Genomic DNA, 16897 nt, shown 5'->3' with positions numbered 1-16897 from the left:
GGGTTTTGTTTGCAGACTAATAATAGCATACATACCAGAAGGTTGGGGTGGGGAGGGGAAATGGTTAGAGCATTGGACATGGCCTGGAAAGTGTTGGGCTCAAAGCTTGGCTGCTCAACCTTGAAGCTTGCTGGGTGGTCTTATACAAGCCACTCGTTTCTGTCTAATCCACATCTGAGTTGTGCTGAGGATACAACCTGATGACATGCTGAATTCTTGCGTCGGAAAGGAAGAGGAAAGGCCAGCGCCAGCTCCAGATTGTCTTAGAAACATGGAATCATAGTGTTGGAAGGGACCATGAAGATTGTCATAGTCCAGCCCACTGCAATTCAGGAATCTTTTGCCCAACGTGGGGCTCGAACCCACAACCCTAAGATTAAGAGTCTCATGCTCTACCAACTGAGTTAAAGGCATTTTTGAAGGGTCCTCAGGCATGTCAGCTTCCGTGAACCACACTCCCCTCTGCAGAGACTCACCACCATGATCACCATTGCGTTCTTCTCATTGCTGTCTCTTGCCTGTTTCCCAGCCATTGAGCAATCCATACGTGGCATCTTAATTGAACTTTCTTTGCCTACTGAATTGAACTACTGAATTGAACTACTTTGCCTAGAGAGCCAGTGTGGTGTAGTGGTTAAGAGCGGTAGTCTCATAATCTGGGGAACCGGGTTCGCGTTTCTGCTTCTCCACATGCAGCTGCTGGGTGACCTTGGGCCAGTCACACTTCTTTGAAGTCTCTCAGCCCCACTCACCTCACAGAGTGTTTGTTGTGGGGGAGGAAGGGAAAGGAGATTGTTAGCCGCTTTGAGACTCCTTTGGGCAGGGATAAAGCGGAATATCAAATCCAAACTCTTCTTCTTCTTCTACCATTGGCTGGGCCAGAACAAGAGGCGATTGCTGAAGAAGAGGAGAAGGTCCAGGGGGCTTTGTCGGTTTGGGTGTGGCCCCTTGACAAGATGCTCGAGTGTGCTGTGCATTGACACATGTGAAAAACCATGTGAAAACCCAACCAATTGGGTCTGTTGTGCTGGAGGCCACCATAACTGTATGTGCAGAAGGCTCTAGGTCTAAGAATGTCTTCTATCTGAATCATTGGAGAGCTCCTGCCAGTCAGTGTAGGCAATACTGAATTAAATAGACTAAATAGATGTAATCATCATCATCATCATCTGCATATGGCACCTATCTGAGTGGGTTGCCCCAGCAACTCTGGGCGACTTCCAGCAAAATATTAGAAACACAATAAAACATCAAACATTAAAAACTTCGCTGTACAAGGCTGCCTTCAAATGTCTCCTAAAAGTCAGATAGTTGTTCATTTCCTTGACGTCTGATGGGAGGGTGTTCCACAGGGCAGGCGCCACTACCGAGAAGGCCCTCTGCCAGGTTCCCTGTAACTTTACTTCTCGCAGTGAGGAATTGCCAGAAGGCCCTTGGAGCTGGACCTCAGTGTCAGGGCAGAACGATGGGGGTGGAGAGTATAAAGCAGCTTACGGCATCAATTTTAGACTTAACTCTTGACTGTATTCATCCAAGCTGCACAGCTTAATTTATGTGGGCTCTATGTAAGCTCATGAAATAATGCGTTTTTGAAAGCAAACAAAATTCCCACCCTTCAGCCATTGATGAGGTAGTGTTCATGCCCACCTGCGCTATCCTTTCCTTGCTTTGCCCAGTTCCTCACTCATCACCTGAAAGTGCAAAGTACCTTCACCTGAGCTCATCACCTGAAAGAGCAAAGTACCTTCAGATGCCGTAAGGAGAGAGGCCAGAATTGAGTGGCACAGCTCACCAAAGATCCTGTGCATTATGTGCCAGGCAAAGCCGGAGGAGCATTGAGCCTCTGTGCCCATCAACTCTTTTCCAGCTCCATGGATGTCTTGAGCGTTGGGGTTGTGTTGGTCACATGCTCACCCAGCGCCTGGCTCCAAGGTTTTGCCCTTTGTTAACACTTTTCCTCAGGAGGGATGGATTCCTCACACACCCACGCCCACACCTATTAATTTCTTTAGTACGTCTTGCCTTCTCAACCTTGACCAGTGACGAAAGCAATAAGTAATTGAGTAAAAAAGAGACTGTGTGTAAATTTATTGGGAAAGAAACCAAGTTAATAATTTAGTTTTTAAGAGTTTCAAACTGATTTACAGTACCCATTGTTAAACTTCTCTTGGCATAGATGAACGTGTGGTGGATCAGTATAATCCATCTTCTGAGAGAGGGTGGGCAGTTCCTTGGCTCTTCAACTCAAAGTGAAAAGTTCACATTCCAGGCTAGGTGCAAATTGGTTCAAAATGTGGAAGATTTATCAAGTGTTCACATGATTAAGAAAAGGGATTTGGAAGCAACCATGTCAGCAATTCAAGATGATATATCGATTGGTTAGAATAAACCCCCTTGAGACAAGCATCTTGCCTCACTCCAGTCAAATACATACAGGTATTATTTATGAGTTTCTAGATAGCGGATGGACCAAAATATGGCCTTGGAGTACAGTGGTACCTCGGGTGAAGAACTTAATTCGTTCCGGAGGTCCATTCTTAACCTGAACCTGTTCTTAACCTGAGGTACCACTTTAGCTAATGGGGCCTCCTACTGCCACCACGCGATTCCTGTTCTCATCCTGAAGCAAAGTTCTTAACCCGAGGTACTATTTCTGGGTTAGCGGAGTCTGTAACTTGAAGTGTCTGTAACCTGAAGCATCTGTAACCCGAGGTACCACTGTACTTAATTCTGTGGCAAAAGTTTGCTTCGCTTTTGAAGGGATTAACCTAAATTCATTGCCTGCACAGGAAGCCACTGTGATCCCCGTGCAAAGTGGCCTCAACTTTCCGAAGGGTCGATGATATTAAAGTATAATGAAGTAGCAATCAATTAAGATCGCAAACAACTTCCCTGTTCTGTGTTTAAACATTGATTGCCCTGTAGTCCAGTCCTTTTTAGCTACCATAATCCAGAGCTTGCTGGATCAGGCCCATCTATTCCAGAATCCTGTTCTCATGGTGGCCAACCAGATGCCTGTGGAAAACCCACAACCAGGACCTGTTCACCAGAGCTCTTTCCCCACCTGCAGTTTCCAGCAATTGGTGTTCAGAAATATTACTACCTCTGCCTGGGGAAGCTGAGCCTAGCTGTCATGAATGGCAGCCATTGATAGTTTTATCCTCCATTAATTTGCCTAATCCTCTTTTTCAAGCCAACCAAGTTGGCAACCATCACTTCCTCCTGTTTCTTTATAAAGTGTGGAACTTCCCTTGCCTTTATTTACAACTAGACCTAGTTTTTGCCCAACTGCTTCTGGTATTTTTGGGTGTTCATCTGAATCCTTGAGACAATCCTTCTCAGCCTGGATTTCCCCTGAATTCTTCAGAAGCGAAGACATTGTCCTGTGAGCCAGAATTCAGGGAGAATTTGGATTCACATTCTCAGAAGCGGTGGGGGGCAACACAGTGTTCGAAATTAGCCAGGCGCCAGGTGGTTTTTGACCACTTGCAGCCAAATGAAGATGCCTGGGTGCCGGGATAGCACTTGACATCTTCACCATCTGGGGATCATTGGATCTGGACTGTTTTCACACACTAACACCCCATCCTGTAGAATTCTATCCGTTATAATTTATCTGCACAATCAGAATGAATTTCAGGAATTAAATTGCTTTTTCTGTGCAGCCCGAGCAAGAGCAGTTACCATTAAGAAAAAGAGGTAGAAACAGGCCAATATCTATATGGACTGTCCCTGGATCAAGTGACTTTTCTTTAAATTCTTAACCTAGCTCGAGGTTGTCATTTGAACAAGCCAGATGTTTAACTGAGAATCAATCACAGTCAGTCCATCACTTGGGAAATGACACTTGATAGCCGTCTTGCCCCCAGATGGCAACTAGACATTCTGCTTGGGCGACTGTAACCTTGGTTTAAGGAGACATTTGACACCTAGCTTATATAGCTGAGTTTCTAACACTGATACGTGTGCAGACATTTAGGACTATGTCTCCCATCAGCCCTAGACTGGGGGCAGTCTAATAAAACATCTGGAGGCCATCAGGTTTGGTGAAGGCTGATAAAAAGCGACTGCAATTGTAATTGTAGTTTCCTTGCAATGTCATGCATTTGCAGGGTTTGGGCACGTCTAGTGGGTTGTTTGGTTTATCTCAAAACTCTTTTTGAAACGCCCTGCAGTCTCTGAAGTGCTTTGAGAATTTGCATCCAGTTCGCATGGGGAATATGGAGTTAGTTATACTCAGAATCCCAGCCAGCGTTCTCCGCAAACTGTTTCTCTAATAGTAGTAGGTTTCTGAATCCTACTGTCATTACAGCATCATTGTAACCCTCCTGGGGTGATCTCATACTTTGAACTGGCTACAGATCTAAGCTTCTTAGCAAAGTTTTCATGTTATGAATACCGTACCCTATCTGCCAAACTTCGTGGGGCCTGGTGGTTGATTTGGATGAAGAGCTTGATAAAATACAGCTTATTACTGTATCAGGAATGAGCATCATACCCATGCCTTTGCCCATTCCTAATTTTGTACACCAGTTGCAGACTTGTATCATGTTTACTCTGAAGTAGAATTTCCAGGAATGTCAATACTGGGAACCTGTGGCTTCATTTGGACCCTAAACCGCAGTATGAAACCAGAAAGCATTTCAAGTAGAAATGCAAAATTTGGGGTTTTGGTCTTGGTGGTTTATGTGATTTTAAATGCTTGCCTTGATGGAATATAGAGACGACGTGGAGTTTTGTGTGTGTGAATAATAATAATGATAATAATAATAATTGCTGAAGCTTGACTCAAGGGCTGAAAAAGTTATCCCACCGCTGACCAGCTACATGACCTTGCCTGTTTCAGAGTCTGTGGCAGGAGGGTTTGTCATCTACCCTGAAGCAAGGGCTTCCCCATTTATTTTATTGTTGGGGCTACCTCTCCACATACAGTAGTGCCTCAGACATTTTGGTAAACAGCAGGAGGCTTCATTGGGGTATTAGACTTCCCTTTCAGGTTTGGTTTAGGCAAGTAGGTTTTGCTTAAGATGTTAGTAATATACTTTATTGGTTTAAAATATTTATACCCAGCTTCTCTGCCCACCAAGGGCCCCAAGGCAGTAAACAACAGTCAAAATCATCATCATCATCATCATCACCATCTAATTTGAAACTGATGTAATTGGTAATAAACAAATAAAACACAAGCTCAGGTAGGAATTAATGAGGCAAGCTCTTTTTCTCTCTTTGCCTATATCATTATTAACATAGAAAGGTGAGGATTTGTATTTCATGGGTTTGACACCAGAGGATGTCAGGAAGGGCGGCTGAGGGAGTCTGGCTTTGGCACTGCCTCTGCCTTGGATTTGCCTCACAGAGGGAAACTTGACTTCTCTGTTAAATCTGCTTCTATTCACATTTGAGTCAGGGGCTTAAGCAAGATTCAGTGGGGCACAATACCTGCGCCCATGTTTTCCTTAGATATAAGCAGAATCAGAAGGATTACTGATATGTTCCTGACAAATGGGGTTAGGCCTGAAGTACAACCCGTCATTTTTGCTCTCTTCATTTAAAAACCTGTTTAGGAAGAACACCTGGAAAGCACTTAAAATAATAAGAAAAAAGAACATCTGTCTGTTTCTGGAAACAAAGCCCTGTACATATTAATATCCTTGAAATATTTTTCAACTGGATGATGTCTTCGGTCATATTTTATAAATAATCCGAGTGAAGGGAGTAGAGCTCAAGAGAATTTATTAAATCATAACAAAAAAACCCCTTACTTTGGGTTTTAAGCTTCCATTAGTATTAGTCAACGAGAGCCACTTTTTTCGCTTCTAGAAACGAATGGGTTTCCTTTCCGTAAAAGAGTACAAAGATTTTAAGTGCTCCAGACAATACGCACTGTTTTTCAGGCTCTTTCTGGATTTGGGAAAGCTCCAGAGAAAACAGCTGCAAACCTGTTTTGGCTTTGGGGAAAGAAACCGCCAGACAGAAAAAAACAGTTGCATATTCATCCTGTTGTATATGTTAAAAGTTGGTTTCAGACGTTGTTCCTATTATAGCACAAAATGCAGTGTTGCATTCAATTTGCAAAACAGCATTGATATAGAAAACAGACTGCAGAGGTATCCAAGATAACTTCAAATGTGCCACAGAGTGTAACATCTATGAGTTTCGTTGTTTGCATTTCTATATGCTGCATTTAATTTGTGTTCTGAAACCTCGATAACTCCTTGTGGAACTTGCAAGAAAAAGTTTCCACTTACATGAACAAGCCCCAGTGAGTTTCTGTCTTGTGTGCTCTCCCCACCCCCTTTCCTCGTCATATGTCAACAAGCATATGCTTTGCAGCAAACCACTGTTGTGGTGATGGTTGTTAAGGTTTTCATTTATTACCTGCCCTTCATCCTAAGGTCTCAGGGCAGGTTGCAAGCATTTGAATTGCAAGTACAAAAAATGCAACCACACGCACTCACAAAAATTTGCATCTAATAAAAAGTATGAAAATTCACACACTTGCTTCTATTTAGATTTCGGATATTCCGGCGTTAGAAATGTTCAAGGCCACTTTCTGAAAAGAATCCCCCTCATCCAATGTCGTGGGATGCATCTTCTCAGAAACTGGTTTGTTTAAACTGTGTGAATGGCCTGAGGACCACATAGGACTTTCAGTGGCCTTCTGTGTCACCATGATGTGCTGCCTCTGTCTGGGATCTTCAGCATATGGAGAGAGGGAGAAAGTGTGAGTGTTAACCCAGGCCTTTACCCGCTGCCTGAGGGACATATTTGGCCGAAGAAAGGCTAAAGAGTAAACCCTACACAAATCTAGAGTGGAGTTCCTAAGACAGTTGGGTGGTGCCTTGTGTCACGGTCCGGTTCACAAGCGATCGAAGTCCCAGCAGGGGACGTCAGGACCGGGGGCAAGATGGCAGGGTGGGAGCTGGAACGGGGGTCCAGAAGCCAGGAGTCAGGAAGCCAGGAGTCCGAGGGTCAGAGAGCTGGGAGTCAAGAAGCTAAGGGTCCGAGGGTCAGGAAGCAAGCAGTCAAGAAGCCGAGGTTCAAGGATCAGGAAGCAAGGAGTCACGAGTCAAGGGTCTTAGGATCAAGGAGTCAAGGAACCAAATGCAGCAAGGCAGGGAGCGTGTTGCTGTGGCAAAGAGCCGAAGGGAAATGCTAACCTTATATCCCTTCCCAGCTCTTGCCACCAGGTGCTGTGAGTTACCAATTGGCCTCACCTGTGAGGCCGCGCCTTGCCTCTTCAGAACAAACTTAGGAAGGCCCCAGTCCTGCTCACAGGGCCTGGCTTCTGCACGCACACCTGACACCTTGCATGTCTCCTTCTGACAACTCCTGCAGCCAAGCTGGTGCTAAACACATTGCTCTGCTTTCTGTTGGACCACGCCATTGAGGCCGAGGGGGGGTGTCTTGTCTTCTGGGCAGCCCAGGACCTCCAAATACACTGCCCAGGCTTGTGCCCCATGGAGGTCTCTTGGGTGCTGCTAACATACAGCACAAACAACACAAGAGGCAGTAGTTATGACCTGTCGGTCTCTGCAGCCACAGCAGGCACCTTGATTCTCCAGCAGTTTGATTTCATCCCTGGAGGCAAACTCCACTTGCTCTTGAGAGAGACGGGTGCCAAGAACCCAGGCCCTGCCCGCTGATGGCCCCTTAGTGGAAGAGCAGCTTCTCACCCCTTGTACAATCTGTTTTGATTTATTTTTAATATTGTGTTTTAATGTTGTAATGTACCCTGGGACTTTAGGGTGAAAGGTGGGTAAATAATAATAATAATAACAACAGTACAGTGGTACCTTGGGTTACATACGTTTCAAGTTACAGACTTTGCTAACCCGGAAATATTACCTCAGATTAAGAACTTTGCTTCAGGATGAGAACAGAAATCATGCAGTAGCGGTGTAGCGGCAGCAATAGGCCCCATTAGCTAAAGTGGTGCTTCAGGTTAAGAACAATTTCAGGTTAAGAACGGACCTCTGGAACAAATTACCGTATTTTTTGCTCTATAAGACTCACTTCTTCCCTCCTAAAAAGTAAGGGGAAATGTGTGTGCGTCTTATGGAGCGAATGCAGGCTGCGCAGCTATCCCAGAAGCCAGAACAGGAAGAGGGATTGCTGCTTTCACTGCGCAGCAATCCCTCTCGCTGTTCTGGCTTCTAAGATTCAGAATTTTTTTTTCTTGTTTTCCACCTCCAAAAACTAGGTGCTTCTTATGGTCTGGTCTTATAGAGCAAAAAATACGGTAAGGACTTAACCCGAGGTACCACTGTATCTAGGGATGGGGAACATCAGACCCAGGGACCAAATGTAGCCTCCCCATCCTTTCTTTCTGACCCTTGGTTCTCTCCCCAGGGCACACCATTCATTCCCTCATTCCCCACTTTCATGGCATCATAAAATCATAGAGTTGCAAGGGACCCTGAGGGTCATCTACTTCAACACCTTGCAATGCAGGAATCTCAACCTCAAGCCATCCAACCTCTACTTAAAAGCCTCCAAGGAAAGAGAGTCCATAACCTCCCGAAGGGGGGCAGTTCCACTGTCAAACAGCTCTTACTGTCAGAAAGTGTTTCCATATGTTTAGTCAGAATCTCCTTTCTTGTAACTCGAAGCCATTGGTTTGAGTCCTTTCCTCCGGAGCAGGAGAAAACAAAGTTGCTCCACCTTCCATATGACAGCCCTTGAGATATTTGAAGTTGGCATCGTATCTCCTCTCAGTCTCTTTCCCAGGCTAAACATACCCATCTCCCTAAATTGGTCCTCAGAAGGCTTGATATCCAGACCCCTTGATCATCTTGGTTGCTCTTCTCTGCACATGTTGTCCAGCTTGTCAGCACCCTTCTTAAAATTGTGGTGCCCAGAATTGGACACGTTCTTGTTTTACTTGCTGTAATTTATTCCTGAACCATATCTTCCTTGCCTGTGTTCAGTAGCGTGTACGTAGAAAGCTCTCTGTTTTTGTGTGTGGCTGGACTGTAGCTACTGTACAAAGATCACATCTGTTGCCTCACCCACCACAGGCATGTGGGCCTCAGAAGCTGGCCCACCAGGGAACAAAGCGAGCCCTTTGGCTGGAAAAGGATTCCCACCCCTATTATAGTGAGGACAAACCAGTTCCTGAAGATTGGGCTAAACGTAAATCCCACCACGTGTTTTTTTTTAATCACTATTATTATGGCTCTTGTAATTAAGATTATGATTATTAGATTTAAATGCCTTTTTGAAGAATACTGCAGGTGTGGCTCAGTCGATCACTCAGTCGGTGCTGTTACCAGGCTCAACCGTCCACTTGTATAACATCTGTCAACTGGGGGAACATTTGCCAGCTCCTGGGGCGGGGGAGAATGTGAAAAGAAGCTAGACCATGCCTTGCAATATACTTTGTTGACAAATCAAGCCCTTTTTTGTTCATCCAAATGCACAAAACTGTGAAAACAATACTAACAAGGGTTTCAGGGTAGTTCACATGTAATTTTTTCTCTATATATTTTGGGAACATGTTTGTGGGATAGGTTGAGTTGAGAGGTAGGGATTGGGTGCTTGGAATCATCTTCCAAGGGAAGATGATTCCCTTCCTAGATCAAGGGAAGTAATAGTGCCACTGTATTCTGCTCTGGTCAGACCTCACCTGGAGTACTGTGTCCAGTTCTGGGCACCACAGTTCAAGAAGGACACTGACAAACTGGAACGTGTCCAGAGGAGGGCAACCAAAATGGTCAAAGGCCTGGAAACAATGCCTTATGAGGACCGGCTAAGGGAGCTGGGCATGTTTAGCCTGGAGAAGAGGAGGTTAAGGGGTGATATGATAGCCATGTTCAAATATATAAAAGGATGTCACATAGAGGAGGGAGAAAGGTTGTTTTCTGCTGCTCCAGAGAAGCGGACACGGAGCAATGGATCCAAACTACAAGAAAGAAGATTCCACCTAAACATGAGGAAGAACTTCCTGACAGTAAGAGCTGTTCGACAGTGGAATTTGCTGCCAAGGAGTGTGGTGGAGTCTCCTACTTTGGAGGTCTTTAAGCAGAGGCTTGACAACCATATGTCAGGAGTGCTCTGATGGTGTTTCCTGCTTGGCAGGGGGTTGGACTCGATGGCCCTTGTGGTCTCTTCCAACTCTATGATTCTATGATTCCCATTGTCCTTTCTAGACATGCCGAGCTGCACTTTATTTATTTTTATTTATTTTGGGGGGTTGTTTTTTAAAAAATCTATTTTATTTTGACAAAGTAATAATCATAAATAAATAAGAATAAAAATGTGCACCCCACCACCGAGACCATTCCATTGTAACTACCCAACCTCCCAAAATTTCAACACCTCTTGCGATGTTGTGACCCCTTACCGTTTTAACAGTACAAATTCTGCAAACACCCACCACATCTCCTCAGAATCAATTCTCCTGCATATTCCCTGTCTTACCATAATGGCACATGTTAATATACCATTAATAGCTCTATCCCACACCTCTTTATACTGAGCTGCACTTTAGGTCCCAACTTCATCTGCTTAATACAGTCGTACCTTGGTTTTCAAACGCCTTGGGAGTCGAACGTTTTGGCTCCTGAACAGTTGAAAAATGGAAGTGATTGTTTCTGTTTTCAAATGTTCTCTGGAACCTGAACATCTGGCGCGACTTCCCTGGCTTCTGATTGGCGGCAGGAACTTCCTGCCGCCAATCAGAAGCCACGCCTTGGATTCTGAATGTTTTGGAAGTTGAACGGACTTCTGGAATGGATTCAGTTCAGCTTCCGAGGTACTACTGTACTGTTCTTAGTAAAGGTAAAGGGACCCCTGACCATTAGGTCCAGTTGTGGCCAACTCTGGGGTTGCGGCGCTCATCTCGCTTTACTGGCCAAGGTACAGCTTCCGGGTCATGTGGCCAGCATGACTAAGCCGCTTCTGGAGAACCAGAGCAGCGCACGGAAACGCCGTTTACCTTCCCGCCGGAGCGGTACCTATTTATCTACTTGCACTTTGACATGCTTTCGAACTGCTAGGTTAGCAGGAGCTGGGACCGAGCAATGGAAGCTCACCCCGTCGCGGGGATTCGAACCACCGACCTTCTGATCGGCAAGTCCTAGACTCTGTGGTTTAACCCACAGAGCCACCCTTAGGGTACAGCAAAGAGTGGTCCTCATGTCTCCAGCATGGATTGCCCAGGTTGGATAGGAAAGCTTGAGAAGTAGGCGAAGGCACATGGTGAATGCATCCGCAGGATTGACCAAGGCTCCCCAAGATTAATCAACCTGTTTGATGTCTTGCTTAGGAACGTGTTTGTGAACTTTGAAAAGTTGTGACTCAGAAATAAATGTGTTGAGGTGGGAAGAGGGAGAGAGTGAGAGCGAGAGCAAACAGCCGGTGCTCCAACCTTCCTAGATGACGTGAAGTCTGTGTCACCGAATAAATGGTTGGGAAGGAACTAGAAGCTGGTGGCAACGCCCACAAGTAAAAGTGCAACTTGCATGACGAGTACCAAATCATGCTGTGGTTAAAACCGACTTGTTTCCACAGAGATATAATCTGGAAGCATTTTGTCTAGCTGACTTTACAAGAAACTCAACTGTTTTACAAAGTACTTGCCTGAATATGAATGAAAATGCAAACAATATGTTCCTTACCATCTTCACCGCAAATGACTATGGCGCCTGCCAGTTGAAAATATTAAAAGTTGGTCCAGCGTGAATTGTATATCTGAGCTAATGTCAGATATACTAGTGCTGATAATAATAATGATGATGATGATAATGCTGGTGCTGCCTGTAATTTTACAACGGGTGATTTATTAGACCATACTTTATGTTTACCATTTGCACATTGGTTAAGGACTCTACATTGGTGGAGTTTAAAGTTCAGAATTACAGAACTGGGGATAAGTGTGGTGGAAATTGACCGGGGGGCAGGGTTGTTATCAAAAAAGGGTGTATTTTGCATGCTTGGTGGACCTGGGGGTTTCCACATAGGCAAGCTGAGGGTCTCGACTGACATATCATCAAAGCATCCATTGTAGCAAGCAGTCTGAAACTTAACACATACGGACCTGACTTAAGCTGCTGGGACCATTTGAACACCCGAGTCTAAGAGGCACTCCTTTCCCTAATGGTCCCTCGATAACATTTAGATGCAGTGTTCCTGCGTTAAAATGCAAAATAATTGCTGGTAAAGAATTAATGGTTATACTTGCAAAGTATAAGAGGAGCTGTTTTCTAAATCACCAGTGTTGCAACACAATGTAGAAGTTCATGCAAGTTCGGTCTGTCTGTCTGTCTGTCTGTCTCTCTTTCATTGTCTCATTCTTCCACCCCCGTTTTGGAAAGCAAAAAAGCCAGCCTGTCCAAATATTTACTGCATAAATTTCTGAAACATTTCCTCCCCGTTTCTGTTTTCTGACTTATCATTTTATCTTGTTTTCATTTACCCCCAATTTTTTCCCTTGTTGTGATCATCAGACTCCCACATCATAGCATTTGTTCCATATTTTATTCGGAAATTAAATGTTGTTCCCAAAGAGGCTTCCCAGAAATACGTTGAGCTCCTGTAATGTTTATTTTCCTGATAAAACCTGCCTTTGTTCCCTTGACCCTTTCCATACCAGAGTGGATGGATTTTTTAAATATCAAGAGGACTTGAATCGTGGTTCTTCAACTGGTGGGTCAAGACTCCCAATGTGCCTTGACCTCAGCTGGATCACACCAGTGGCACCACCACAATCTCCCTTTTTCATGTGCTTGATTTTCTTCCGAAATAGCATAAAAGGCAGAGATAAATGGGGGTCAGATAGGAACGTTGACAGAGTCCCTTTATTTATAGCAGATGCAAAATACTTTGTGAAGTCTCATGGTCTCATCCATGCAGAACAAGGTGCACTTTCCTAAATGCCCTCTTCTCTATAACTACAAAAACACAGGAGACCTGCCCTCTTTTTGTACAGTGGTACCTCGGGTTAAGAACTTAATTTGTTCCGGAGGTCCGTTCTTAACCTGAAACTCTTCTTAACCTGAGGTACCACTTTAGCTAATGGGGCCTCCCGCTGCCACTGCGCCGCCGCCGCACAATTTCTGTCCTCATCCTGAAGCAAAGTTCTTAACCCGAGGTACTATTTCCGGGTTAGCAGAATCTGTAACCTGAAGCGTCTGTAACCCGAGGTACCACTGTATATGGTCATCCTTGAAGACAGGAGAAATGGGAGCAGAAAAAGTAAATTCCAAGAGGTTCTAATATTGTAGCTCAGGATTGAACGTGGGTCCTGGGTCTAACCAAGCTAGGAGACTCTGGACCAAAGTTTTTGATTTTAAATTGCCAATAAAACAAGCAGTTCAAATAAATCACCTGGTTTTCGATTTTGAAATTCATATGTTTCCTCAATACGTGAGCGTGCTAACTGGTTGGTATTACAAGTATAGCATATTGGTTTGTGGCTGAATTGAGATGTTGCATGATGGAGGAGCATGATTAAAATGCTTTGGCTGTGCAGCCACACTATTTAAAGGCCTCTTTGGTCTAATCAAAGGTCTGTGTAGACCAGCACCTTGTTTTGTCCAGTAGCCAAGCAGATGCACCTGGGAAGATGTTAGCAGAACATGAAGACAGGAGACCTCTCCTGTAATTTTTGCCCAGCGATTTGTATTCAGAGGTGTGCTTCCAGTCCTGGTGGCAGATTATACTCATTATGACTAGTAGCCACTGATAGCTTCCTTCCTACATGAAATGGTCTAAGGTAAAGGTAAAGGGACCCCTAACCATTAGGTCCAATCGTGGCCGACTCTGGGGTTGCAGCGCTCATCTCGCTTTACTGGCCGAGGGAGCTTCCGGGTCATGTGGCCAGCATGACTAAGCCGCTTCTGGAGAACCAGAGCAGCGCACGGAAACGCCATTTACCTTACCGCCAGAGCGGTACCTATTTATCTACTTTCACTTTGACATGCTTTCAAACTGCTAGGTTGGCAGGAGCAGGGACCGAGCAACGGGAGCTCACCCCGTGGCGGGGATTCGAACCGCCAACCTTCTGATCAGCAAGCCCTAGGCTCTGTGGTTTAACCCACAGCACCACCCGCGTCCCTGCTATGTCCCCACCCTGAAATGGTCTAACCCCACCTTTAAAGCAGCATCAGGTAGTTGCCACCACCGTATCTTCCAGCAAATTCCATAACTAGTTTTACTATCCGTTGTGTTAAGAAGTGCTTCCTGTTGCTGGACCCACCACTGAGCTTCATCTGACCCTAGATTCTTGTATTAATAAGAGAAGGGAGCGGCCTCTCTATTTCTCCACTTCTCTTAAATTTCCTTTCCCCTCCTCCCAAACATTCTAACCTTTCCCAACAGGGGCATTGTTCCGGTTTCTTTTTATGCTGCAGGATTACCGTATTTTTCCGGGTATAAGACGCCCCTGTGTATAAGACGTCCCCTATTTTGGGGGACTCCCAATTAAGGAAATGGAGGGAAATCGCCCAGAGTTGTTGAGCTTTCTTTTGGGGGGGGGGGATTGCCGACAAACACTCACCACCTGACAGCCGCTGACAATCGCACACATGGCCAAAGACACCAGTCGTCTGCCGCAAGCAGCCGAAAATTGCCTGCCCAATTGCCGCAGCAGCAGCCGATCGCCTTGCCGCAGCCAACAATCACCCGCCCAAACGCCGCTGACAGTCTTCTGCTTGCGGCTGCCACCAATTGCCTGTCCCCCCTAGGCACTATCTGTATATAAGACAACCCCCAATTTTAAACCTTTATTTTTAATTTTAAAAATCTCATCTTATACACCAAAAAGTACAGTATATCTGTTATGGGATAAGAGGGAGCTTTCTGTTTGGTTCTTTCTCTTCTTGTAGTGCGACATTAAGGAAAAGCCACTCATGCTACAATCCCATGGATTTGCAAGTTAGGAGCCTATTAAGCTGCTTTATAGAATGACAGAATTGTAGAGTTGGAAGGGACCACAAGGGTCATGTAGTTCAGGAATCTGCAGGAATGCAGGAATCTTTTGCTCAACGTCAAACCCACGACCTGGAGATGAAGAGTCTCATTCTCTACCAATTGAGTCATCTCGGTTCTACGTAGAGAAGTCAGCCAATTGGTCCATCTGATTTAATATAGCTTGCTGACAGAAGCTCTCCCAAGATTTCGGACAGTTGTTCCCAGCCCTACCTGCAGATGCCAGGAATTGAACCTTGGAGCTTTTCGCACACAGAACATGTGAGATGCTGCCCTTTCCCAAAGATCAAAGTGGTCCTTACACCTAGAATCTGGCTTTAGCAAGCATCCAAAACCTGAGGCAAATACTAAAGGACTCTTCAAGCCATCTGTCTCATGGGTTTGTGCATGCGCTAGAATTTAGTATACACCACCACCTGTGTACATGGTGCCAGTCCAAGAAGAGATATGGCATAGGCAAACTCAGCCCTCCATATGTTTTTTAGGACTACAACTCCCATCATCCCTGACCACTGGTCCTGTTAGCTAGGAATGATGGGAGTTGTAGTCCCAAAACATCTGGAGGGCCAAGTTTGCCTATGCCTGGATATAGAGGAAGGCAGAATGATAGGCAGGGTAAGAATGTAATTATTTTGATTGCACATACTTGGACATAGTTATAATAAAAGGTAGGGCAGATGTTGCAGAACTACAACTCCCATCAGCCATAGCAAGCAGGGATGAGGGAGTTGTGGTTCAGAAATATCTGGAGGTCCAGCTTTTTCGTTGCTTGCTGTTTTTGCGCTTGTTCATGTCGCTCTTACGCTTTCTTTTTTCTTTAAATTTCCCATGAAACCTCTTTTCCCCCTGACAGTCTGCTGTTTGTATTTCTACTTTCATTGACCCAGGAAACGGACATGCCATTCCTATCCCGACCCCCCCTAATTTTCCTGCAGTGTCTTATTTTGCCTAATTTATGTTGTGTGCCAATGGGCTGGAATTGCCCTCTGTTTTTGTTTCGCTGGGGTGACTAGTAGATTTTAGGCACTCTCAGACTAACAACAGGCTCTTGAAACAACAAAAGCAAGGCAAAGTGCTTAATCGAGATACTTAATCAACCTTGGGTTTATGTGTCATTCTGTTATGCGCGTTGTTTTCCATCCTTTGTGCTCGACTCCTGCGGGTTGCCAGCCTACCACTGAATGGAATGTGGCCTTATCCTTCAGTGCTCAGAAGAGAGCACCTCTTGATTAGAAAAACAGATGATTGCGCACTTCAGAGAATGAATATAAATGATATTTTCTTGGCCAGAATATATCCGCCGAAGAGACGGAAACCGCCTCTTTCTCCTTAGATGCTATTTCTTTGCAGTAATCAAATAAATTCAGGCAGGAGGATTTGGCAGGGAGTCTTGGTACCATTTTTGCTGGTGCACCTATCACTTGTGTTACATATAGGAAGAACACTGAAAATGGTTCCTATCCTAGGGAGTTGTTCACCTCCCTACCACTGCATGGATGGCAGATATTCTGTACAATAGCCGTTATCAAGCTGCTGTCCTCCTTATGCTTGGGACAACAACTCCCATCAGCTCCAGCCATGAGCATGTTAGCTGGGGTTGATGGGTGCTGGATAGCTCAGTTGCTTAGAGCATGGTCATTTGAACTAACCTTTCAAAATCCATCCTGATTTACAGTGGTACCTCAGGTTACATACGCTTCAGGTTACATACGCTTCAGGTTACATACGCTTCAGGTTACAGACTTCACTAACCCAGAAATAATGCTTCAGGTTAAGAACTTTGCTTCAGGATGAGAACAGAAATCGTGCTCCAGCGGCGCAGCAGCAGCAGGAGGCCCCATTAGCTAAAGTGGTGCTTCAGGTTAAGAACAGTTTCAGGTTAAGAACAGACCTCCGGAACGAATTAAGTACTTAACCCGAGGTACCACTGTATATTCTGTCTCCCCTCTTTAATAAAAAATATCCT

The 16897-nt window shown here is 45.0% G+C and overlaps 1 protein-coding gene across 1 annotated transcript in view; it reads left to right on the top strand.

The window, feature by feature from the left end:
- ARHGAP42 (Rho GTPase activating protein 42) overlaps positions 1 to 16897 on the top strand; it is a 182869-nt gene that overhangs the window by 40960 nt on the left and 125012 nt on the right. The window lies entirely within an intron of this gene.

This window comes from Podarcis bocagei (assembly GCF_964188305.1).
Source record: "Podarcis bocagei genome assembly, chromosome: 6".
Lineage (NCBI taxonomy): Eukaryota > Metazoa > Chordata > Lepidosauria > Squamata > Lacertidae > Podarcis > Podarcis bocagei.
The sequence above is the reverse complement of the archived record's forward strand: the minus strand, read 5'-3'. Positions and strand labels throughout refer to the sequence as shown.